A 27708-nucleotide genomic window follows, 5' to 3' on the forward strand; every position below is an offset into this window, starting at 1 on the left:
AAAAGACGTGCAAAACAATCAAAAAAAGTTTTATCAAGTTTTTTCAAAATTCGTTATTCTCAAAATGTTGTTACACACGGTAAATTTAACGACAGTTTTTTCAACCCACTGGAACAGCCTTTAAAGAACGTTTCTATTGGAAACTCTGAGGCGAAAACAAATTTAACCACCAAACATAAAGTCCAACTTTATAATATTAATTATATTTTTATCTTGACGTGTTAGAATGGAAATAGATATTAATTCTTCGTGCATTATTGTATAATAATGCACGTTTTTCGTTCAAATGCTTTGTAATTAATCACTCAGCCCTATCGGCCTTCGTGGTTATATTACTACGCATTTGAACTCAAACCGTGAATTATTCTACAACAATGCACTCAGAACTGATATTTATTTCCTAAATAGAAGCCCTGTTCGATATCTTACCGAGACGGGTGTGAGAAAACAACACGAGTAATGATGTTTCTATAGGCAATTCAGATTCCGTTGCTATCCGTTATATCATCATTTTGAACACAAGATCTTTTTTCGATGATGCGCATGCTTTCCCTTATTTTTGACGTGCAACTCCTCTTTGGTACTCTATACGAAAAGACTCTTTTACTGTATGAAAGTGAATTACAATGGTTGGAATATTAGACTTACATGTAATCCTCATATACCTCAACATTTAAATAAAGACATATAACCGCATGAAAAAAGCATTTTTCAATATGTACTAACTTGTTTGACGCAGCCGAAAACTGTCTCTCAGATCAGTCTTATTCCTGATAGGATTCATTTTGACAAATTTGGTATTATTTGTTGCTGTCATTGCCAATTCTATAGATTGATTTATTGACGCAGACCGGTCATCAATAGTATCCACAATCACCCCTGGAAAATAAGAGGTTACAGGTAACACTATTTAAAAAATTACGATCGTGTGTGCGATCACATGTGCGGGCGCGATAAAAATATAATTGTAAAGTTTACATAAATAACCGGTATCTCCTCATACATTTTTGTAGCACTGAAATGTTTTATGTGAATAATTATCAAATAATATTGTCACATATTCAAAAGAATCGTACAAAGATATAACAATTGTTACTTTTGCCATACTTAAACTCTATAACAAACTTGTACTTAATCAGTTAACATGTGTATTCATCGCTTAATTGATATATTGCCCGATTTCATTATTTTCTTAATTTATTAATGCTGACTGTTAAACACTGTATGTACAATAAATGAAAAAAGTTTCAAATAATTATATATATATTGTCTAGGAAGTAAGTTAAGAATACACAATTAAATATAGGACATAGAAAAAGTACAGATGTAAGTAAACAAATTAACTTTCTTAAAAAATTCAAAGTCAACAGCAAACCCTCTATATTGCATAGATAAATGAAATATGAATATACAATTTATTACCTATTGTAACCGTGTTGGAGGTTTTTCCACAAATTGGAGTGATATAATATGTTATTCCGAAAACACAAATATATAAAATATCCATATTACACGGCATCGTGTAAGGGTTTATACATCCATCAACTAGTTTTAAAATGACTTCCTATCATAACTGACACTTAAATTGAACGCTTCTTCCATTTTCCTCACATGTATAGCTGCCGTAATATTGCCAGTGTTTCTCCGACTGTCAAAGCAGCTGTCTTTCTTCACGTCACGATCTCATTTATTGTTGAAGCGGGAATAGCGAATTGAGACTTTTGTCGCATGTACACAAGGCTGATATTTGAGGTGCTGTGAAACTAATTACTCCGTCTAGTACAGAGATATTCATCCTATAGAATCCATTCTTGTTTGTATCAATTACAACACCAATATGAAATTGCTTCCTGTAGGCTTTCTAGGAGACATCATTCTGTACAAGAAAATAGTCTTGAGTTTAACTACTTGGTATTTAATGAAAAATCGAAGCAGAAAAGACTTTATTAAAAACAGATTAAAAAACAGTGCCTATCTAATAGAGATAAGCCAGGATTTATTTAAGGTTTAAATAATTTCAAGAAAACGATTTTACAACTTTGGACGACATATATAAATTAAACATGTCTATCCATTTTCTGAAAGATTACATGTGAACGAGAGCATAAAAAGCGGGGCAATGTACGCCCGAATGTAAATTTGTTTGAGTAAGAATAGTATTTCAGATAGATAGATACCAAATTTTTCTTTGTAATTATACTTATGATGTATATGACTTTCAAGGTGGGGTGGGGACACTTTATCCTAGGTGTATGATTAATAAAACTTAAGGGGTCTACTAGGCACTGCTATATGACAACTACATGTAATAAAGACATAGTAGTTATCCACAAAGAGATGTGTTTGCCTATACCTTAGTCTACCTAAAAGCAAGTGACTCTCGGGGCAGGGCCTAGTTAATTAATCTATATATTGATGCTACATGCCAAATATCTAAGCTCTGGGCTTTGTAGTTTCACACAATAATATTTAAATGTGTTTTCTAATATAAGTGTATATAAATCAAGTGATCCACGGGGCATGATTCATATCAGTTTTGCAGGGGTCCACAAGGTAATGCTACAAGCTAAATATCTTACCTCATGGCATTGTAGTTTCACACAATACGATATGTTTTTTTCTAAAGATGTCTATATAAATTAAGTGACTCCCGGGCGGGCAATTTATTGACCCAAGGGATAAATATGATTAATATCAACATCAATTTTGTGGAGGCTCATAAGAAAATGCTACATGCCTAATATTTAAGCGCGTGTTGTTGCGATATCACATTGTCGTTCGGTTCAAATCGTAGGATTGGCTTATAAACCAAGCGACAGGGCGACATCGCGACAACGCGCCGCACGACAACGCGCCGTATAGCGTGCTTCGCTAGAGACAGGACGACGACAACAGCGCGACATCGCGCTGTTTGGCGCTTTGTCCTGTTGTCGCTAGCGACAGGACGAAAAAGCAATAACGATATAGGTTGCGTTGTCGCTATCGACGCGCAATGTACCAAATCAGCCACCACAGCTTTGTAAAGGTCAATTAGGCAATGCCAAAAATTGAGAATTTCTTTCTATCAGTTAGAGCGGACCCGAAATTTTGAAATTTATACAAAAATTGTGAATTTGACGTGATGCGAATTTGCACAATGTCTCATGGTTAACATTTCTGCAAAGTAGTACCGGTTCAATAGTTACAGACTTGAAACAAATTTCTGAACTTAAGTTGAAATATGACGCATATGTTTTGTTTTCCAAGCATACAACACAATTCAAGTTTATTAATTTCGTAAGAATGATTTTAGTCTTTATTGTATTAATTATTCTATACGAAAACCTGAAACGGTGCTTTCACTAGACCACTGAAACCGCTGTAATGAAGTGCAACCAAACAATATTTTTTTCAGGTTCCAGAGGATGAGTTTTAAAATACGCTATTTGGTGGAAACTCTAATATATACAGTAAATATAATCAGGGTGATCAATCCACTTAAGTTGGGTATTGTAGTCACAAATATAACGGGTATTTCACAAAAAATACAGATTTTAAAAACTTTTGATCAATAGAACAATGTGTGAATGTCATCTAAGTTTTGGCACTTTCTTTGATGATTCGGATTAAACAGCAGGGAATAAATCTTTGTGAACATCAAATATTCTATTGAACAGCCGGCTAGTCACTTCTCAGAAGTCATGTCGTGTGTAAAATTTATGTTTTTGTGTGTATTATTTAACAATGACAACATTATATTTATGCAATTTTATTTTCACATGCAATTTAACAATGACAACAACATTATATTTATTCAATTTTATTTTCACATGTAATTTAACAATGACAACATTATATTTATGCAATTTTATTTACACAAATGTGAGCAATTGTTTTTAGATATTTATGACTATGAAATTAAGACAATCGGCGATGGAATTCATTTTCATTTCTTTGGTAAGTACCATGTACGCACCAAATTTATCAGAATATGGATAAACTGATACTCCGAACATACATTTTTTCAAATTAAAAAATCGGTGTTGATTATTTTAATAAATTTGAACAATGTTGGTCACTAGACCATACTTCATGTAAAATGTTTTTGGATACATTGCTTGCAATGTATACAGAGTTATAGCTGCATTTCTGCAGGCAATAGGGTAAAAGCCTTTGCTGAACAACATGCACTTCCGGAAAAACCTCGATAAAAAGTAGGTTATTGTTACATTAAGATAACTCATCATTTAAATATTGTTTGCAAAGTTGTAAAAAGGTTTTGAAAGCTCGAAACTATGCATTTTCAGTTTGAAGAAAAATTTCTAAACATAAAAGCAAAACATATGAAAATGAATAGTTTATTGATAAAAGCATTGCGTATTTCTACGCATCAAACTTCGTATCCACGCATGCGCGTGCAAGCATGAATGAATTACAATTGATTAGACATCGTAAATATAGAAAAGTTGTCACACTCTGTATGAAAATATGTGCAAACATCCAAAATAGATATTAAATCAAGTAAGTTGACCTTATATACACTTGCATATGTTTTTCTTTTTTCAAACTGTTTTTAAAAAAAACTAGCATATATAATATATGCAAGCTCCAACCCCGAATATATATGGAGCTCCGTAACAGAAATCTAGGTCACATTTCGACACTGATATTCCCGAAATAAAATCAAACCACAGAAGGCGCTGAATTTGTTTGTGTCTCAGAATGACAGAAAGGTGAAGGTTGTGAGAATATAAACCAATTTGTTTGTAAAGTGTCACCAAATTCTGTTTCCATAGTTATAACTATAGTAAATTGACTATAAGACTAATTGCAGCACTGATAATTAATTCAATGCTTATTTGGCTTAATAAAAAAAAAAAAAAAAAAAAAAAAAAAAAAAAACAAACAAAAAACATGACTTGTCTGAAGTGGGATTTGAACTCCGGACCTCTGGCGAGCGTGTAAACCCCATGACCACGGGGAGTTATAAGATAACGGCCTGAAGAATACCATATTATTCTTAATTAGAGTTTGTAAACCTTATTAATTTCGATATATTTTGTTCAAGGTAAACCTGTTGTTTAATACTGAAGTAAATAATCAAGGAGCTCAATATAAGCATGTATATCCATAAGAATAACACAGAATTAGAAATCTCAAACAAATCGGGAACTATTTTTTCGTTACGAAAATTAATGCGCATGTCATTTGACAATCTTTACGCAGTGATCTCCCCTTAATTTTTCGGCGTTAATGTACATATGAAGGGAAGTTATCGCTTCGAGGAGTTTGAACTACTTTCGGCATTTGCAAATAAGAACATCAGGGTCTGAAATTTCGCTACCATTATTTGTTTGGTCTGACGACCCAAACAAATAAAAATCAATATGAAAATAATCAAACACAGCACCTCTATCTAAAATGAAAACCGTGCCTCGGGGCAATGATTGTTATCTGTCCATACTGCATTATTTTAAATTATAGCGGATTAAAAGTTGTGTTGCTAATTGACAGCAAGGTGACGTAATAAACAGTTCTATTGTCTATTGGTTGTTTATATTAAAGACTCAATTTGTAAAGGTGTAAAATTAATACAGAACCATCATGACACTATTTTATGGTTTAAATTAGATAAACACTTTTTCAACTTTGATACTGATGTATTTATTGCAGGTGTATATATATGGGTCGAGAATTCCCCTGCATATAATGTTGTCAATGTAAATTTGTTTGATTTATTACAAAATGATATTAATATGTATCAATCATTGGGTAAACTGTTCTTGGCCGGAGACTGGAATGCACGAGTAGGCTCGAAGAAAGATTATATAGAAAATGACCGTTATGTAGATTTCATAGATGACGTCGATTATTCACCAGATTTCTCTTGTCCACGTAATTATATTGATAATACAATTAATGCGATGGGTTTAAAACTTATCGATCTGTGTTTGATGTGTAATTTACGTTTAGCCAATGGAAGGTTAGGAAATGACGCAAACGGTTCATTTACATATGCAAACAGTCTCGGGTCAAGTACGATTGACCTTCTATTATTGAATGAAAATAATTTTGAATGTATTGATGATTTTACCGTTCAGCCTTTTAATGAATGGTCGGACCATTGTCCGTTATCCTTCACAATAATATGTAATCATATATCTCCTGATCATACTGATGAAAAGGAATCAGTCAGGATACAATGGAATGATGATTTAAAATCCGACTTTAGACGCGGTATTATTGGCCAGTTAAATGAATTAAACGATTTATTTTTAAATTCTGACATTTCAAGCGCTGATGACGTAAATAGTTGTGTTCAGTCTTTCACTGATATTATTAATAAAGTAGCTGAACCACTGTTTTGTAAACGTGTCTCGCGAGTCACGCGCAAAGGGCACAATACAATTTTTAAAAAGGCTGACTGGTTCGATCATGACTGTCATAATGCTAAATATGTTTATTTAAATGCTGTAAATATGTATAATATATCAAAACGGAGGAAAATAGAATACATATGTTAAATAATAAGGCTGTTTATAAAAGTTTGATAAAAAGAAAACGTAGACAGTTTGAAGTAAATAAAATTACCCAATTACAAAATCTTAGACACTCAAAGCCAAGAGATTTTTGGAGATTATTCAATTGTAAATCAAAAGGTAATATCAGTGGCAATTTAACAAATAGGGATTTTTTCAACTATTTTTTCGTCTCTTCAAAGTGAAATATCACAATTTGAAACTGAGGAAGCAGAGAATTTTTTAAATAATCATGATTTTGGCCAGGAGGGATGTTTTGATGAACTAGATAGTACAATAACTGTAGAAGAATTATTGTCTGTTGTTAAAAATTTGAAAAGGAATAAAGCTTTTGGGAATGATATGCTTTTAAACGAATACTTTATATCATGTATCGATATATTGTCATCTCATTTAGTAGATCTTTTCAACATTATTTTAAATACTGGTCACTTTCCAGATAAATGGTCAGAGGGCATAATTATACCTATTTTTAAGAAAAACGATCCCTGTGATGCTCGTAATTATAGAGGGATTACATTAGTAAGTTGTTTATCAAAAAATTTTTCAGGTATTTTGAATAAACGAATATCATGCTGGGCCGAAAATGACAGTAGATTGAGTGATGCGCAATTAGGATTTCGTCAAGGTCGGTCAACTACTGATGCAATTTTTTGTTCTTAATGCTATCGTTTCAAAAAATCTTAAATGATAAAAATCGTCTTTATTGTTGCTTTATTGATTTAAAGCGTGCCTTTGACAGTGTATATTTAAATGGTTTTTTTTTAAAATTATATAAGCTAGGTATAGGTGGCAAAGCTTTGCGAATTTTAAGAAGTATGTATTCACATGTTAAAACATGTGTAAAGGCTTGTAACTCTTACTCAGACTTTTTTGCATGCGCTGTGGGCTTGAAACAAGGGGAGATAATGTCGCCTCTACTATTTTCTCTTTTTATAGAGGACCTAGAACTGTTCTTACAAGATAGCCCGTTGTGTGGTTTAACTCTTGACGATATTACTTTTATTCTTTTATTATTTGCTGACGATATGGTTTTACTTGGTAAAAGTCCAGTGGAATTACAGCATAGTCTTGATTTGCTAAATGAATATTGTGATAAGTGGGGGCTTGAAGTCAACACTGATAAAACAAAAATTGTTGTATTCAGAAAGCGAGGCCCGTTAAATGCAAACGAAAAATGGACATACAAAGGTAGTCTAATAGAAACTGTAAATAACTTTAATTATCTAGGCACTGTTTTTAATTACACAGGCTCTTATACTTTAAATCAGACGACATTAGTAGGTAAAGGATTAAAAGCTTTGAATGTTTTAATACATAAAACGAAACATTATGCCGTTAAACCCTCTGTTATGTGCCAACTGTTTGATGCTTTGTTGCCGCCACCTTGAATTACGGATGCGAAATATGGGGCTTTGGAAAATCGAAAGAAATAGAACGTGTTCATTTAAAATTTTGTAAACAATTATTAAATGTTAAAACATCAACATTGTACAAAATAGTATTTATGGAGAGTTAGGTCGATTTCCAATGTATATAAATAGATATGTTAGAATTATTAAATTTTGGTGCAAAACTGTATCGACGGAAAATATCTTGATCAGTAAAACTATATGATTGTCTACTTGAAATTAAGAATAATAAAAATAATTGGGTTTATAATGTTAAATCTCTTTTAGATGAATACGGATTTTCCTATGTATGGTACAATCCAGGTTTAGTTGACTTGAAAAAATTTCATATTTTGTTTAAAGGAAGAGTAACTGATGTTTTTAAACAAAAATGGGAACGTAAGTTATCTACCAGTGAAGTATCGTATGGATATATTAAAAATAGTTTTGAATTTGAATCTTATATAGACATTTTACCTAAAAAGTTTAGAATTGCTACATCCAGACTGCGTTTATCATCACATAAACTGAGAATTGAAACAGGCCGATATGCGCCAAATAGAATAGACCGCAATCAAAGAAAATGCTTACTTTGTAACAAAAACGATATAGAAGATGAATATCATTTTGTAATCATTTGCCCGTTTTACGATGAATTAAGAAAGACTTTTATAAAATCTTATTATTACAGACATCCAAGTGTGTACAAATTTGTAGAATTGATGCAATCTAGGAATTTTAAAATAGTAAAGAATCTCGGTAAATTTTTGTATAAAGCTTTTTCTATTAGAGCGAGTCAAATTGTTTAGTTTTTCATATCATTTATACCATCTACTAGTAAATGTTATCTGCATATTGAACTTTACTAAATCTAGGTTGTGTATAATTTTTGTATTCATAAACTGAATTGCAACTGTATTCACATACCCATCCTCCTTCTCCATGTGATAAATATTATTTTTTACCGTAGCATGCGTGTGTGAGTGAGTGTGTTGATGTACGTGCGTGCGTGCGTGCGTGTGTGTGTGTGTATGTGTGTGTGTTTACTTTCTCCCACTATGTTATGCACTAATTTCAATGTTCCTATGTATGCCATTGTCATGTGATTGTAAATTTGTATCATATATTATTTGTTATAACGAAAAACTTGTAAAAGTTTAAGTTAATAATCTATCTATCTATCTATCTATCTATCTATCTATCTATCTATCTATCTATCTATCTATCTATCTATCTATCTATCTATCTATCTATCTATCTATCTATCTATCTATCTATCTATCTATCTATCTATCTATCTATCTATCTATCTATCTATCTATCTATCTATCTATCTATCTATCTATCTATCTATCTATCTATCTATCTATCTATCTATCTATCTATCTATCTATCTATCTATCTATCTATCTATCTATCTATCTATCTATCTATCTATCTATCTATCTATCTATCTATCTATCTATCTATCTATCTATCTATCTATCTATCTATCTATCTATCTATCTATCTATCTATCTATCTATCTATCTATCTATCTATCTATCTATCTATCTATCTATCTATCTATCTATCTATCTATCTATCTATCTATCTATCTATCTATCTATCTATCTATCTATCTATCTATCTATCTATCTATCTATCTATCTATCTATCTATCTATCTATCTATCTATCTATCTATCTATCTATCTATCTATCTATCTATCTATCTATCTATCTATCTATCTATCTATCTATCTATCTATCTATCTATCTATCTATCTATCTATCTATCTATCTATCTATCTATCTATCTATCTATCTATCTATCTATCTATCTATCTATCTATCTATCTATCTATCTATCTATCTATCTATCTATCTATCTATCTATCTATCTATCTATCTATCTATCTATCTATCTATCTATCTATCTATCTATCTATCTATCTATCTATCTATCTATCTATCTATCTATCTATCTATCTTATCTATCTATCTATCTATCTATCTATCTATCTATCTATCTATCTATCTATCTATCTATCTATCTATCTATCTATCTATCTATCTATCTATCTATCTATCTATCTATCTATCTATCTATCTATCTATCTATCTATCTATCTATCTATCTATCTATCTATCTATCTATCTATCTATCTATCTATCTATCTATCTATCTATCTATCTATCTATCTATCTAATCTATCTATCTATCTATCTATCTATCTATCTATCTATCTATCTATCTATCTATCTATCTATCTATCTATCTATCTATCTATCTATCTATCTATCTATCTATCTATCTATCTATCTATCTATCTATCTATCTATCTATCTATCTATCTATCTATCTATCTATCTATCTATCTATCTATCTATCTATCTATCTATCTATCTATCTATCTATCTATCTATCTATCTATCTATCTATCTATCTATCTATCTATCTATCTATCTATCTATCTATCTATCTATCTATCTATCTATCTATCTATCTATCTATCTATCTATCTATCTATCTATCTATCTATCTATCTATCTATCTATCTATCTATCTATCTATCTATCTATCTATCTATCTATCTATCTATCTATCTATCTATCTATCTATCTATCTATCTATCTATCTATCTATCTATCTATCTATCTATCTATCTATCTATCTATCTATCTATCTATCTATCTATCTATCTATCTATCTATCTATCTATCTATCTATCTATCTATCTATCTATCTATCTATCTATCTATCTATCTATCTATCTATCTATCTATCTATCTATCTATCTATCTATCTATCTAATCTATCTATCTATCTATCTATCTATCTATCTATCTATCTATCTATCTATCTATCTATCTATCTATCTATCTATCTATCTATCTATCTATCTATCTATCTATCTATCTATCTATCTATCTATCTATCTATCTATCTATCTATCTATCTATCTATCTATCTATCTATCTATCTATCTATCTATCTATCTATCTATCTATCTATCTATCTATCTATCTATCTATCTATCTATCACATATTTAACTTAACACTTGTCGTGCGTCAGTTTTTAAAATCTCAACAATTTAACTCTAGGTATTACACGCTTCGTCATCAAAACGACCTTGTAAATTTACATAAATGAATTCGGCTCAACCTTTGATTTTCTTTGATTAGTACCGCACTAATAAAGATTAAAGGTTGCAGAATCATTTAAAGTGGATCATTCAAAAACCTGTTTGAGATGGACAAAACCATGTCTAATTAACATATTTTTAGTGAGTCGTTATTTTTTTTGATTCGTTTAGGAATTACACAATCGTTGAGGTAAAAATGTGGATTTGATTAACGGAAAGATTCTTGCATTTATTTTGAGTTTCTTCATACTTTACATTATTTAACTGTGAATAGTTGTTGCACGTTTTCAAATAGCTTGTGTTTTCAACTATTAGCCAATTATTGTATGACTGAAAAGACAGATATAATTATGCAAACTGAAAATAATGAAATGTGAAAATGTGACTGTTCTAGAAAAAGCCTATACGACTACATGTATATAATTATTTATTAATTTATTTATTTATTTATTTTGAGACCATATATAGACACATACTAAAATTAATCAACATATGAATGCAGTATATGATATATTTTTGTGACTTGATATTTTGCTAGACCTTCCTTCCCTTAATTTAAGGACCAGTAATGACATATATAGCTAGGGGGTGATTTAGTTAAGATTTCTGTTTTGCTGCCCTGAGTACTATTCCACCATGGACCCTGTCACCACAAGTAATGTACACCAATTTAACCTCAGTACTAGATAGGACTGACCTGACATATCTCACAAGTTTAGAAATAAAAATATATTTAAAAAAAGTTAAAGTATTGCTGTCCAATTTATAATCACATCACTCAGTCAGGCGTAGCCATCCTTAACAATATTTCCATGAAATTATTAGCCAGCTATTGGGTATATATCATGGCTTTGATTAAACATAAATAGTTTGTAATTTCCCATGAAACCACCAATTTTAATTTATTTAGAGTCATGAAGATCTTTATGATGACATCTTAAATGACAAACCAGGTTTAAATGAATAAATATAAAATTCCTTGTCCCGACAACTAAAAAAAAAACAGGTTTAAGCCAGTCATAATATAATATTTCTATCCATATTCATCTTTCCTGGACCTCCATCTATTTGATGAACTTCTACAACTAGTAAATTTTTCATCTTATTCTATTCTTTTTATTAATATAAAATATATATTATTTGACGTTTATGTTTATATACAGCTAGAATAGTCTTTAATGACTGAGATAGACAGATTTAATACACATGAATTGCATCCCTTTAAAATGAAGTAAAACTGAAGCCCAAAAGAATTTTCCATGAACAGCAAAATTAAAAAATGCTGCATACTAAGTTTGAAAATGATAGAATTTTCAAGGGATATTTCAGATATGATTTACTTTTTATAATGGGTCATTATCCATGAATGTTTCTTTGATTTCTATGCCCATGCATGTTATATATAATAGATTAATGACATGCCAGCTAGATAGCTCAGTCAGTACAGCCTACATATATGTATAATATTCTGAGGATCCCAGCTTTGATTCTGGTCAAACAGCACATTTTTCTTACCCTGTGATATTTGGTGCAAAATGTGATAAATATCATGTAAGAAGTATTCTCTGTTACTCATGAAATGAATTGTGGAAAAATTTCAATATGGTAGGGATGTCACAGTATAATCTGTTCAATAATAAGGGTAGAATATATGTAATTAAGAAACCTTATATCTCAGTTGGATGTGCTGTGTAATGGTTTTCAATGTATGCGAGGTCAAAGTCAATTCACCTTGTCATTTAAGTGTTCCAATGAAAAAAGACAAATTTCAAAAAAGTGAGGGTTATGTCAATGCATATAGAACTATGAGAGAAAATGTTTAAGCTGTAGAACTGCGGTATGGTATTCCAAGGGTTCTGGGTTTTTTGGTAGTATTGAAGTATGGTAGTCTGAGGGTCTTTGGTTTGAGTCTTAGTCAGACTGCATTTTTTTCCTCACCCTAGTTCTGATATTAATGAATATTTCCTGCGTATATTAATGGTTTATAATGTTTTAAGTCAATATTGTTAAATATTTAATTATTGTTTATGTAACTTTATATTTGATAAGACATTGTAACAGTTCTATTTTTTAAATTGACCTTTTTTGTATGAGGGGGAGAAGCCCTTTCTTAACTCCTCACCAGTGAGTTATTTGCATGATGATGATAGCTTGAAAGGGTTTTAATTATGATTATTATAATACCACATGAATAATGAGACAGACATTTCCCCCTATTTGATTGTAAAAATATTTATAGATTGTCAAAAAAACTATAAAGAGTTCTCCTCGGTGTTATTAAAAAGTCCCAATTGGCCATACATGAAGGAACTTGCATACTATAAGACAGGTTGGTCTGTACCAAGACAGAGACGGGCGGGAAATGGATACGGGGTGAACCGGGCAGACAGTGATGTTTAGATCCCCCGCTGAGTCAAGGTCCTGGTCTTCAATTACTTCATATGTTTATTTGGAGTAGAGGTGCGTGAAAGATTACCGGCACAGTGTAAGGTATCACAAAAAGCACAGACTGTAATAAAAGTCCATGCAAAAAGATACTATAAACTGAATTCATAGATTATATCAAAGAAATTTATTAATTTCTTTATAGTAAACATGAAAATGAAGATATTGGGCATTTTATTTTGATATATAGCATGTTAACACATATAAAATGCATTTTGCCATATAAAATTCAACTTAGTGCTTTGTGCTTCATACTTTCTGATGCACTCAATAAATCCACATGCACTAATCTTTGGATTCCCACACTCCTCCCCACGTAGCTCTAATGAGGTCCACAAGGTTGACCATACCATGTATCTTACCTCATATTGTTTGATTACAGCTTGGAATGAAAAATGCAAGTTTACTTTAAATACGAAAAAGCTTTTATTAAATTTCATAAGGCTTGAGTGGACACATCATCAATTTAACTGTCATCATAATGTCTTGAAAATGTGTTGGACTGCCTGTCTGATGCATGTAGATGCTGCAGTGGTATATAGCAAGTCACCTGTATGTGTGAGTTAGCGTATGTGTGTGTGTGCGCGCACGCGTGCGTGCGTGCGTGTGTGTGTGTGTAGATTATAAAGTAAACTTAAAACATCTTCTTGTGAAAAACATCTTGTCCAATTTCAACCAAACTTGGCAGGATTGTTCCATGGGTGAAGGGCTTCCAAAGTTGTTCAAAGAATTCCATTGAGCATAGATATTTTGCTAAGGCATTATCTGGTAGATCTTCACCAAGATTGATCACATTATACCCATGGGGTCATTTGTTTTCCTTATATGTAAAATATCTAGTAAAAACTTGAAATTTTCTACTCTGAACTGACAAAGGCTAGAGGTTAGATATTTAGCATGAAACATTGTATAGTAGACCTCTACCAAGATTATTCAAATTATAGCCCTGGGGTAAAATTTGCCCTGCCCCAGGGTTGGGGAGGGAGTCTTTAATTTTCATAATGTACTGACAGTAAAAATTTAAGAAGGTACAATGCTAGAGCTTAAAACTTTGATATTTGATATATACTATCATCTATAGTTACTCTACCAAAGTTGTTCAACGTATCCCCTAGTGTCAAAACTGGCTCTTACACAAGTAACATTCTGTCTTCAGTTGAGCGCTTTGGGGCCAATGGTCCCCTTGTTTTTGTTTGCAGATATAGGTAATGTTGAATTGAAAAAATGTAACTTCATTTCAAAGTCTAATACATTTATGCAATACAGTAAATGTATTAATTTTCGTCAAGTACAAATACTTTGATTTTGAATCAATTATTGCACTATAGCGTGCATTTTTTCTAGTGTGTGTGTTTTGCATGTAAACGGAAATGTTCAACTTTTAGTCTTGCTGGATGATTCAATTCCACATTTTTATAGACTACTATGTTTTTTATAGTAATAGATAACAACACTAAAAACTCCATTTTACTATTTCTATATTGTATGCTGTAGATTATAGACAGGTGTTTCACAAAATGATTTCTGTATTCCTTTTATGATTTGCAAACATATAGTCTAGCATCTTGCCTGGCAAAACACAGACCTAGTCTTTAGGAACGACACCTCTTCCTTGTTCCATTAATAACTTGAGAAGAAATAAGCATAGGTTTGTGCAATTTGTGAGTGCCATTGACCGTAGCCAGAAAATGTCCTCTATTGATGTTGAGGTCAGTAGATTAAAATCAACATTGTCTTGATGACACAATTAGAGACCGTATTATCTAGCAACGTATACCTCAATGCTTGCAGTGCTTTGATTTTTAGTTATAATATAAGATGGTCCTAATTTCATACAAATTTCCGTTACATCTCTTACACAACAGCCAATATCCAGGCCAACGATAGTCAGACAACTCTTTTGCGTCTGATTGAGGACTGGAAGATGGCGTTAGATAGAAATGAGCATGTGGCAGCAATCCTAATGGACCTGTCCAAGGCTTTTGACTGTCTACCGCATGATCTTACAGTCCAAAAGCTAGAGGCATATGGGTTGTCTGAAAATGCGTGTTCTCTAGTTTCAAACTATTTATCAAACAGGAAACAAACAGTTAAAATAGGAGAATATCATAGCACTTGGCTTGAAACAATTAAGGGGGTGCCACAAGGCTCTATTCTTGGACCTTTGATCTTCAACATCTTCATGAATGACATTTTTTACTTTATAGATAAATCCATCCTCTACAATTATGCAGATGACAATACTCTAGCCTTCTCCAACTCTAAAATAGACATATTGAAAAACACATTAGAAAATGAAAGTAAAATACTTATTAACTGGTTTAACATTAATAAAATGCAAGCTAACCCTGACAAGTTTCAAGCCATAGCTGTTGGGAAAACTACAAATGAACACTTAAAAGAATTTCAAATTGATAATGTTACAATAAAATGTGAAGATTGTGTTAAACTTCTAGGGGTAGACATAGACTTTTACTTAACTTTGATATACAGGTCACCAGAATGTGTAAAAAAAGCTGCCAATCAATTAAATGTGCTCTTAAGAATTAGGAAATTTTTAAATTCAGAATGTCTTCTTCTTATTTACAAATCTTTTATCAAATCTAATTTTAACTACTGTCCCCTTGTCTGGCATTTTTGCTCTAAAACAAACACAGAAAAACTTGAAAAACTCCAGCATAGAGCTCTAAAAATAGTATTTAATGATTTTATTTCTTCATATGACACATTATTAAAAAAAGTAAATATGCCTACTTTACATTTGTCAAGAATTAAAACTATAGCCAAAGAAGTGTTTAAATGCCTGTATGGAAAATCACCACCATATATAAATGCTTTAATTCAATTTAAAAATTCCAATTATTCTTTTAGGTACCAAAAAAGTGTAAATGTCCCAAGGGTCAAAACAGTAACATACGGTAAGAATTCTTTTAGGTTTGAAGGTGCCCAGATATGGAACAGTCTCCCTAATGACATCCGCAAGGTTGAAAACTACAAAGAGTTTGGAAGACTGATCCAGGTCTGGAGTGGCCCAAGTTGTAAATGTGCTATGTGTTTGTAAATTTGCTGTGTGTTTGTTATTTTGCTTAGTTTTAATTTATGTAAAATGCTTAGACTACATGTTTTTGTTTGTTTGCTTTGCTTTTGTGCATCCCTTTTTAGTTTGCTATGATGCTTTGATTATATGCTGTGTGTTAATTTTCCTTAAACCCTATATTTATGCTAGCTGAGTCTTTGTTGTATGATCTGTATGCTTTGTTCATATTAAAACTCCTTATTCCCCATTCCATTAGGCTGTGCATGCAACTTAATTTTAGTTAGCTTTGTTTGTTACCCTGAATGTGCTTTATCTTGTTTCTTTTTTATGCTGTATTAGTTTATCATAAATTTTATGCACTTTTATAAGTAAGTTTTATTCATCTATTTATTTATTTATTTTTTTGGAAACCTTAAATTACGTATTTATAAATTGTAGATGTTAATTTAAAACAATTACTATTTTATTAATTTTCTTTTTTTTTTTTAAATTTTATTATTATTCTTATTTCACATTGCTATATGTATCATACTTTAATTTCTAGACTACAATCATTTATTACTTTTAGAAACTGTTATTACTTTTAATACAACATGTACTGTGCATGTCATCAAACTATGCCTTAATTTACCATCTTATTGTAAAGTTCTTCTTAACCTTGATACTTTTATTTCATGCTTAAAGCTGCTATAATAGTTTATATGTTTTTATTTTCAGAACTGTTATATGTTAGTAAATATGTTTTATGCCTTTGTTATTGTCGGTAAATAGCTTATTAGCTAATGTTTATTGTAATATGTAAACCGACTTAAAATAAAGTTTCTTGTATCTTGTATAACGCTGCGTTAGCAGTGAATACAGTTCTATCACAATTTGCGGGATTTCCATATAAGAATGGGTACCTAACAACGCAAAGTAGTTCTACACATATTTTCTTGTCACACACAAGTGAAAAGATTATGAATTGTCAGTAGTTCATTTTTGATTGTGTTATTTCTATCGTATATTATTTGCATGTTTTCAGGATATAATCAGTAAAAAATATCATAAGTATTCATTCGCGTTAACTTTGAGCTTATCTTATGTCCCAGCTTTGAGTAAGGAAGTAGTTCGTACCAAATTAAAGTTTTCCACGCTATTTTTGTATGTGAAAGCTGATCTCATCATTACAGAAAACTTACCAATATCATTTGAACTTAATGTAATCTGTTTTGGAATTCTTATTTGGATTTCATGATGTGTAACAGTGTTGATAATTCAGGTGTCTTGATATATTTTTTGTTGTTTGAGTTGTTTCCCTTGGCTTCCCGCAATATCACTAGTTTTGTCTATGTTTAAGCGGCTTTGTTTAGTGGTCTTAATTTATTGGAAATATGGATTATGGATAGTTGGTCAGTATTATTTTGAGTTGCATTTGGTTTAAATTAGTGTTTTATAGAGTGTATGTCATAGATGATTTTTTAATTAAGTAATGAGTGTGGTCTGATTTGAAATGTCATCAGTTTTCGTGATTTGGAACCTTTGAGAATTGTTTTCAGAAAAATCCGTTAATCTAGCTCTCTGTTTACTTATCCTCACATTTTATTCATATCACTTTGCACATTGTGTTTATTATATTTTGCAGAAGTTACAGCAGAGAGAGAGTTTGACAGTATGCGTGTTTGAAGAAGATAATGCTATTATTGGTAAGAAGCAATTTTTGTTATTGTATAAAGGTCTTATAAGACCAATCACTGATTATGGAAATATCATTTATTACCCTGTAACAAAGAAAAATAAACAACTAGTGGAAAATACCCAAAGAAGAGCTACAAGAATCATCCCTGAACTAAGAGGACTCACATATGAACAAAGATTAAGGGCTTTGAATTTACCAACTCTTGAATACAGACGTCAACGTGGAGATATGATACAAGTTTTTAACTTATTCACAAAATAGACGATTTTGACTATGAAAAAATATTCAAATTATCTGTTACTAATCATGAAATCCGAGGACATATTTATAAATTAGAAAAGTTAAGACCACTATTTAAAGGCAATAAGACAAAATTCCTTCACTTATAGAGTCGTAAACGAATGGAACCTACTTCCCAGTGAAATAGTTTTATCAAAGAATGTAAATGAGTTCAAATCTAAGTTAGATAAACACTGGCAATGGAAGAGATTTAAAATGGACAATATATATTAGATAGACCAATACCGGAGCGGACGACACTGAAAACGGAACTCGAGGGGAATGATAGTCCGTTAGGGGACTAATAAAGTTTCCCAAACATCACAAGGTATCACAAGGTACATTCAATTCCACGAACTGGTGAGTTTAGAATTTATTTATGATTATGATGTATTTTATAATAACTTCATTAAATGAACTTATGATTGTGGCGGCCAATAGAAAGCATATACAGCTATATTATATGTTTATATACCTACAGGTTAAGTAAGCTGTTCAATGTGTTGTAAATATTTAATATACCGATAAACACTTTCAGAACTAGCAGACGAGAGGCTTTTCTTATCAGTAGTTTTAGGAATAAAGATAACCGGTTGTTTTCTCACTGTATAAATCGTATGTAAAATGGTCTGACATGTGGTAGGTTTAACTGTTCATTTGAATACTTTGTGGAGTCAAAAGATGTGTTGAAGAATATACTGTGACGAAGCTAAGATCCAACGTTTGCTATTGGTGTAATACATTTTAAAATCGGACATTTAATCAGAACAAACTAGCGGTTTTGTTTAAGCATAAGAGATATCAATTTTACTCGAAGATCAGGAAAGCAACTCGTATTTTTTCACTAGATATACCTCGGTTATTTACGACGTAGATCATATAGAAAGTGTTAATGGGTTTATTGTAATTGACCATAAATTTGGAGGTTTTTATTTAAATGATAATTATGCATTTCAGACATAGGAAATTGATTTAACTCTATTTTTATATTTATGTAATTTGTTTAATTTTAGAGTGTTGATTTCCTCGATTTCATTGACTCAATGATTCATTCTCTGATTGATGATTATTGATTGAATGTTCTAATGATCAATCAACTTATTGATTTACTGATTGATTGGACATGTCATGGAGCTTAATATAGATGGAGAAGTAACTTAGACGTCATACAGTTAAATTCAGTATTATTGGGGTTGTTCTAACACAAGTTATCATGTGTTTCGGGATTTTCCAAGATTTGATGCATCCTGGGTAATAGTAGCCAAAATACCGCCATATTGAATTCCAAGAGGAACATTGACAAAAAAAGACGAAGCATTTTCTACTTACATAAGAAGCAATAGTTATTTATGTTAAAACGTACCATACACACTTTTCCACACAGATATTTCTCAAAAAAAAAAACAATGTCGGCAATGTAAACAGTAGTTCATGGATATCGCCGAAGTTTAACGAGAGTGCGAGAATCGGGGACTAGTGGGAAAACCCGATTATCACCGAAGCGCACTGTGGATCTGAATCTGACTATCATCTATTTTCTGAGCTTCCTATCCATTGTATATATATCTGTGGACATGTAAGACGAATATATGTGAACTGTAAGATGTTGAAATGTGCAAAGTTGTTTGTTTAGAAGAGAAATACACAATTTTTGGAAAAAACTTTTTGTTTGAATGATCAAGGTATAAACACTTTTGTAAATGAACATCAGGCTACCATTTTCATAGTAATGGCAGGGCTTCCATTAATGGAAGTTTGGGAGTCATTTTACTCCTTGAATTTGGCTTGTGACTTCCAAAATGTAATGCTTTTTTCTTCTTTACCAATATTTTGTGACTTCCAATGTCAAGACATTTTGCAGTCTTTGACTTCCAAATTTTGGATCTTAATGGAAGCCCTGAATGCCAATGGACCTACATGTTTCACCTAAATTGTATTGGAAATATGTGAAAAACTTCCTTTTAAAAAGTTTCTAGCTGAAGTTAAGCAGAGAAATGCATTGGATACCTCAGAATATTGCTATGTTCAATAATGTTGTTAAAAAATTTCCAAGCCTTATGGTCACATATTCATGGAAAAATTCAAAGAAAGGAAAATAGATTGTCAGGTGTATAGATTTCCAGTCTGCTTTATATCATTTACATACAATCTGGAAAACTTCAGTAGTGTCACTGGGGTCAAAATTAATCCTGTCTAATGGTAATGTTGTAAAAAGTTCTATTTTTGTTTAAAGCATAAAGTTTAATGTATATATGTATTATAATAGAAATTAGATATATGTATGGATATTTTGTGTAAACCAACATGTGAAAACCCTGGAACATCATTGCTAAAGCAATATTGTTAGGTACAATACCATACAATTAATAGACAAGAAAGGTACGGTAATAATATCATTTACTATAGATTTAGAATGCAAGAAAAGATAAAATATCATTCCTCGCTTCTTAGTACAAAAAGTGCCATATCACTTTTATATTTATATTAATGTTTAATGCATAAAACACTTTCTTACTTTTCATTTTTAGCTAGACTATACAAAGTATATGGAGAGCCGTCCTACTTGCCCCGGCGTCCGCGTCCTTATTCAGATTAAAGTTTTGGTTTTCCATATCATCAACCACATCTTATGTGACAAGGTTCATAACTCTAGCACCACTATTTTCAGATTTATCTCCCCTTGAACTTAGAATTTTCCTTAAAAAATATTATTTTCTATCGTTACTTCCTTATTTCTTAAGGGATCAACTTCATACTTCAAATATATGTTCCTTATCATCAACCACATCTTATGTGACAAGGTTCATTACTCTAGCACCAATATTTTCAAATTTATCTCCTCTTGAAGATAGAATTTTCCTAAAAAAAGTTATTTTTAGCTCGACTATTCGATAAGAATAAGTAGAGCTATTGTAGTCACCAGTGCGTCAGTGTTGGTGTCGGCATCTGTGTCAGCGTAGGTGTAATAACTTATGTTAAAGTTTTTATAATATCTCAAATATCAAAGTCCATTGATATATGGCTTTGAAACTTTGCACACTTGTTCACCATCATGACCCAACCTGTAGACAGGAGGAGATAACTGGATCAAGCATTTTGACAGAATTATGCCCCTTTTCTGACTTAGATTTTATGTTATTTAATTAAAGTTTGCATACCACCTCAGATATTTTCATAAACTATTGACATCTGGCTAGGAACAAGTTGAAATTTTATACTCTTCTTTGAGAGCATAGTAGGACTCTCTTCAAGGCCTATAACAGTAACATGGATTGAAAGGAAAATTTGGCCCTATAACAGTAACATGGATTTAAAGGAAAATTTGGCCCTTTTGTTAACATTTTACATTATCAAGGCTCTTTTTCTATCAAGCACTTAGAATGGTAGAGCGTTGCTGTCCTACCGACAGCTATTATTTACTGTTACTTATTTATTTCTTAAGGGATCAACTTCATATTTCAAATATATGTTCCTTATCATTAACCAAATGTTATGTGACAAGGTTGTTAATGCTAGCACCAATATTGCAAGAATTACCTCCCCATGAACTTAGATTTTTTTTACTTGAAAAATATTATTTTTTACTATGACTTCTTTAGTTTCAAAGGCATCTACCTCTTACTTCAAATACATATTCCTTATCATCAATTACATCTTATGTGACTAGGTTCAGAACTCTTAAAGCAATATTTTCAGGTTAATATCCCTTTGAACTTAGGATTTTTTTAGCAAACCCCTGCTCGATATATCATTCCATAGTTTGTATTTTTTTTCTTTTTCTAATTTAGTAAAGTTTTTTTTGTGTTTTTTTTTCCTCATTGGCAATGTACTGTGTTTATACACTTTTTTTGTTCGTACCGGAACTATGCATTCTGTGTTACATAAAATTGTGTTATGCCCCCATATTGTATTGAAAAATGCTTGGGTGAAAATAAAAGATATGTTCTGTTCTGTTCTGTTCTGTTCAGTTAACTATGCTCATTTTAATCCCAATAGAAACATTCAAATATTTGGGGTAAAAAACATGACCAAAGTACCTAGTAGTCGTTTACCCGGTGGTGATCCCATTAAACTGATTATAGATTCGAATTGATTAGAAAACACAAATAGAAACATGTGTGTAGCAACGCTATATGTCGCAACGCCGCTATATGTCGCAACTAACGCTAGATGTCGCAACGCTGACGCTATATGTCGCAATCAACGCTATATGTCGCAATCGCCTACCGCTAAATGTCGCAACGTTGCCGCTATATGTCGCACAAAAATTGATTGCCGCTAAATGTCGCAACCCCTTGACGCTAAATGTCGCACTTGGTAGGAAAGTAACAGATGGAACTGAAACAAAAAGTAAGTGTTAAAACATTTAAAGTTTATACCATTTACACATGAAAACATATCTTAGTAACCAAACAAAAGTTGTATTTCGCGGTCTATGGCAAAAACCTTATATGGCCATAGAAACTGATTTTGAAAAAAGGGATGGATTTGATTCTCAACCACGGAATAGGTGTGAGATCAAACTTTCTCTTTGAGGATGTCTTTCTCACAAAATGCATCAACAAAAATATTTGGATATACATGTATATTTGTTAATATATTATGTGACATAACTGAGCAAACCGCTGTTAATGCTAAGGGGGAACTATATCTTAATACATATTTTATATTATACCTGTTCATAATCTGACTAGATAGGCTTTACTACATGTAAGTATTAAACAATACCCAATTGATCTGTTGATCGATATTCGTAACTATGCGGTGTATTGATTTAGGTTTATGACAGAATTGTTATACTTTCATAACTTTTTTATATTTATCTCAATATTTCTTTGGGAACATTAATGAATCAATATACTATGGAATTGCCAAATGTTGACTGCCTACTGCTTACTGTCAACTGCTTACTGTCAACTGCTGCTTACTGTCAACTGCTTACTGTCAACTGCTTACTGTCAACTGCTTACGGCTTACTACTTATTATTCACTGCTTATAACATTAAAATAAAAATGGACGACCTATTACAACTGTATTGGTCAAAAAATTATTCAGTTGCCGAAATAGTTGCCGTTCTGGAGGTCATGCACAATATAGTGCAGTGGTATATAGGCCACTTCCAACAGCCTTGCTGTTGGGTAAACCCTTTAGCGATGTGGTTGAGGTGTCCGCCTACGGACCAAGAGGTCTGTTGTTCAAAACCCGGTTGGACCCTTGGTATTTTTCTGCCTCCTAATTTACTTAAATGGTGTCAGAAGTGTTTGACGGACTCATGCGGTAAGCAGGGAGTGACATTCAGGAGAGCTGGCTAGCTCTGAAAAGTAAAGAGGGGAGGAGTGTAGTGGTTGTAGGTATATAGGCCACTTCCATCAGCCTTGCTGTTAGATTAACCCTTTAACGACGTGGTTGAGGTGTCCGTCTACGGACCAAGAGGTTTGTGGTTCAAAACCCGGTTGGACCCTTGGTATTTTTCTGCCTCCTAATTTACTTTAATAGTTTACAGGTACATATTAAATTCAGACAATACACATAATTTAAGGAGAATTCTTTCAAATTGTAATGTCAAAAAAAAGAGAAATCTATATGATATACAGACAATTCAAGTTTTCTATAAATACAGGATTTATTATCATCTTGTGGTATGGAAATGATCATATTTCATTCATGGCTACCGCCACTCATAAAATAATTATTGTATTGCCATTAGATGAAAATAAATCCTGTATTTATAGAAAACACTTGAATATCCTCCATGAATTGTGACATAATATGTTCAAAAGCAACCAGACATAAAATCGTATGTATTAGATATCTAGATGTATATTAATAATGATAATTCAATCAGCATGAACCGAATGTTCATCTTTTCTTGTGTGCGACAAATTAAGAATAATTCAAATATCGATTGAATTATACATCCAATTTGTCGTTAGATAAATCATCAAATGGTGATAATAAGACAACAACTTAATACATGTAAATGTGAACATAATATTACCATTCACAAACGCATTCGTTTTCTGATGAAAACGTGACTTAAACAAACCCTGTTTCGATGAAAGCGATGCTACGCAAACTTAGAGCTGAAAACGAGGCGACGTCACAAACGTATCTATGAAACAGTGAAAATGAGGCTAAAGAAAAAAACGTCCCGAACGCAACCGTGTAACGACGAAAACGAGGCATCAATAAGAAAACGTCACAAACGTAACCATGTCAGTTTTAAAACGAGGCTACAATATCAAAACGTCAAAAACGTGAGCATGTTTCAATTACTTTCAATTACAATAAAAACGAGGCTACAATAAGAAAACGTCACACACGTATATATGTGACATTGAAAATGAAACTACGGGAAGAAGATGTTACAAACGTAACTATGTTACGATAATAACAAGAAAACAACAAGAAAACTTCACAAACGGCATGTTACAATGCAAACGAGACTACAATGACAAAACGTAACAAATGTACTAGAATCTATTAGACTTTAACAAAACGCGTAACAAACATATCTATGTAACGATGAAAACGAAACTTATAAGAAAAATATAATCTATTCCATTCGCTTTAGTATAGTTGGCTCAGAAAGTAGTCCCAAAACCGCACTGACATACTCGTATGTTAACATTTTGGAAATGAATAATTTTGCGATTTATGTCGCCAGAATAAGGCAACTGCCTCCAAACCGACAGAGGTCCAAACAGGAATGTTTCTACCACATATTAAAATTATATTAAAATCACTTTCAAGTTTTTTGTTTGAATCTGCGTGATGACATCATCTGCATACTTGGACAATAAAAGTTCCAATAAAAATGATGATAAAATTTATCATATCTTTACAACGTGCTTCTATTTGTGCATTTTATCTATGGTCTTATATTTAAAGTCAAAGTGTTAAAAAATTGTTACGTTTTGACAAGATTCTTGTCATTCAGCATATGTGATATATGTGAGGAACGAACAACTCTGCTTCGAAATAATTTAGAAACATCAAAAATGAAACCATGGTGAAGTTTAAATGAGACTACGATACATTAAGTTAATAAATGTATCAGTGTTACGAGGAAAAAGAGGATAAAACATATAAGGGAGAATATGAGATAATAATTTAATGTCATAAACGTGTTCGTGTTCATGTAAATCAGGAAATAGAGTAACCATTCACAAACGTATCCTTGTTTCGATCAAAACGAGAATATACATGTAATTAGAAAATGTCACAAAACGTATATTGCAATACAAACGAGGCCACGTAAAGGAAACGTGACAAACGTAACTATGAAAACGAGGCTACAGTAAAGAAACGTCACAAACGAATCCATGTAATAGTGAAAACGTGCTTTACAGGGAGAAAACGTCATAAACGTTACCATGTTACGATGAAAACGAGGCTACAGAAGGTTAACGTCACAAACGTAACCATAACGAGGCTACAGTAAAGAAACGTCACAAACGTAACCATGTAACAATGAAAACGAGGCTACAGTAAAGAAACGTCACAAACGTAACCATCTAACAATGAAAACGAGGCTACAGTAAAGAAACGTCACAAACGTAACCATGTAACAATGAAAACGAGGCTACAATAAAGAAACGTCACAAACGTAACCATGTAACAATGAAAACGAAGCTACAGTAAAGAAATGTCACAAACGTAACCATGTAACAATGGAAACGAGGCTACAGTAACAAACGTCACAAACGTAACCATGTAACAATGAAAAAGAGGCTACAGTAAGGAAACGTCACAAACGTATCCGCGTTACAGTGAAAACGAATCAACAGGAAGGAAACGTCACAAACGTATCCGCGTTACAGTGAAAACAAGGCAACAGTAAGGAAACGTCACAAACATATCCGCGTTACAGTGTAAACAAGGCAACAGTAAGGAAACGTTACAAACGTATTCGCGTCACAGTTAAACGCAGGAAAAGAGACTATAGTAACCCTATTATAATGAAAACGAGGCTACAATAAGGAAATGTGACACTGAAAACCAGGCTGCAATAAGGAAAACTTTACAAAAGTATTTCATGTAATGGTAAAACAAGGCAAATGTATCATTATAAAAATGAAAATGATACTTCATTATGAAAACGCCACAAACGAAACCATGTTGAAGTAAAAATGAAACTACAATATCAAACCATTACAAAAGTATCCATGTAACGGAGAAAAAACGAGGCTTAAACAAAGCGCAGTATAATATGACACAGTACTTCGGATATCAAAATATTGTTGTATCCCCTGTCGTATAACGGAGAGAGAACACGCTGATGTTTCACATTTTATTACTCAATACGTAAGTATATATCTGCTCTGGACAAATACCAAATTCGAATTACCTAGAATGGGCTATTCGACCACTATTTATAATGACAGCTATAAACATAAAATGTTAAGATATAGTTCCCCCTTAGCATTAACAAGCGGTTTGCTCAGTTATGTCAAATAATATAACAAATATACATGTATATCCAAATGTTTTTGTTGATGCATTTTGTGAGAAAGTCATCCTCAAAGAAAAAGTTTGATCTCACACCTGGTCCGTGGTTGAGAACCAAATCCATCCCTTTAATCAAAAACTGTTTCTATGGCCATACAAGGTTTTTGCCATAGACCGCGAAATACAACTTTTGTTTGGTTACTAGGATGATTATGTTTTCATGTGTAAATGATATAAACTTTAAATGTTTTAACACTTACTTTTTGTGTCAGTTCCATCTGTTACTTTCCCACCAAGTGCGACATTTAGCGTCAAGGGGTTGCGACATTTAGCGGCAATCAATTTTTGTGCGACATATAGCGGCAACGTTGCGACATTTAGCGGTAGGCGATTGCGACATATAGCGTTGATTGCGACATATAGCGTCAGTGTTGCGACATTTAGCGTTAGTTGCGACATATTGCGGCGTTGCGACATATAGCGTTGCTACACATGTGTTTCCGTACAACAAAAATCGGAAGTAAAGTGAACAGTTAATTGACAGAAATATGTGGTCAAATATGTTTTAACAAGGAAATAATTATTTCAGAGAAAGACGCAAAGATCAGTATGACCCCGTATTGTGTAATTAGAAAGTTTATTCAATTCTAGGGCATACATCATAGTTTGATAGTCCATGTGTAATAAAATTCAAATTTTCAATACAGATTATGAGATACATAAAAAATATTAAAGAATAAGAAGCTTTAATTAAAAAAAAAAAAAAAAACAAAAAAAAAA

The 27708-nt window shown here is 32.0% G+C and overlaps 1 long non-coding RNA gene across 1 annotated transcript in view; it reads right to left on the reverse strand.

Annotated features, from left to right (window-relative positions):
- Positions 1-734: 734 nt before the first annotated feature.
- LOC132741933 (uncharacterized) overlaps positions 735-27708 on the reverse strand; it is a 52586-nt gene continuing 25612 nt past the window's right edge. The window contains exons 2-3 of the long non-coding RNA XR_009627364.1: positions 1423-1876; positions 735-879 (exon numbers count right to left, since the gene is read on the reverse strand). This is a non-coding gene — a long non-coding RNA (uncharacterized LOC132741933). The remainder of the gene's footprint in view (positions 880-1422; positions 1877-27708) is intronic.

This window comes from Ruditapes philippinarum, unplaced genomic scaffold (genome assembly GCF_026571515.1).
Source record: "Ruditapes philippinarum isolate M1 unplaced genomic scaffold, ASM2657151v2 ctg7633_1_1_1_1, whole genome shotgun sequence".
Taxonomy (NCBI): domain Eukaryota; kingdom Metazoa; phylum Mollusca; class Bivalvia; order Venerida; family Veneridae; genus Ruditapes; species Ruditapes philippinarum.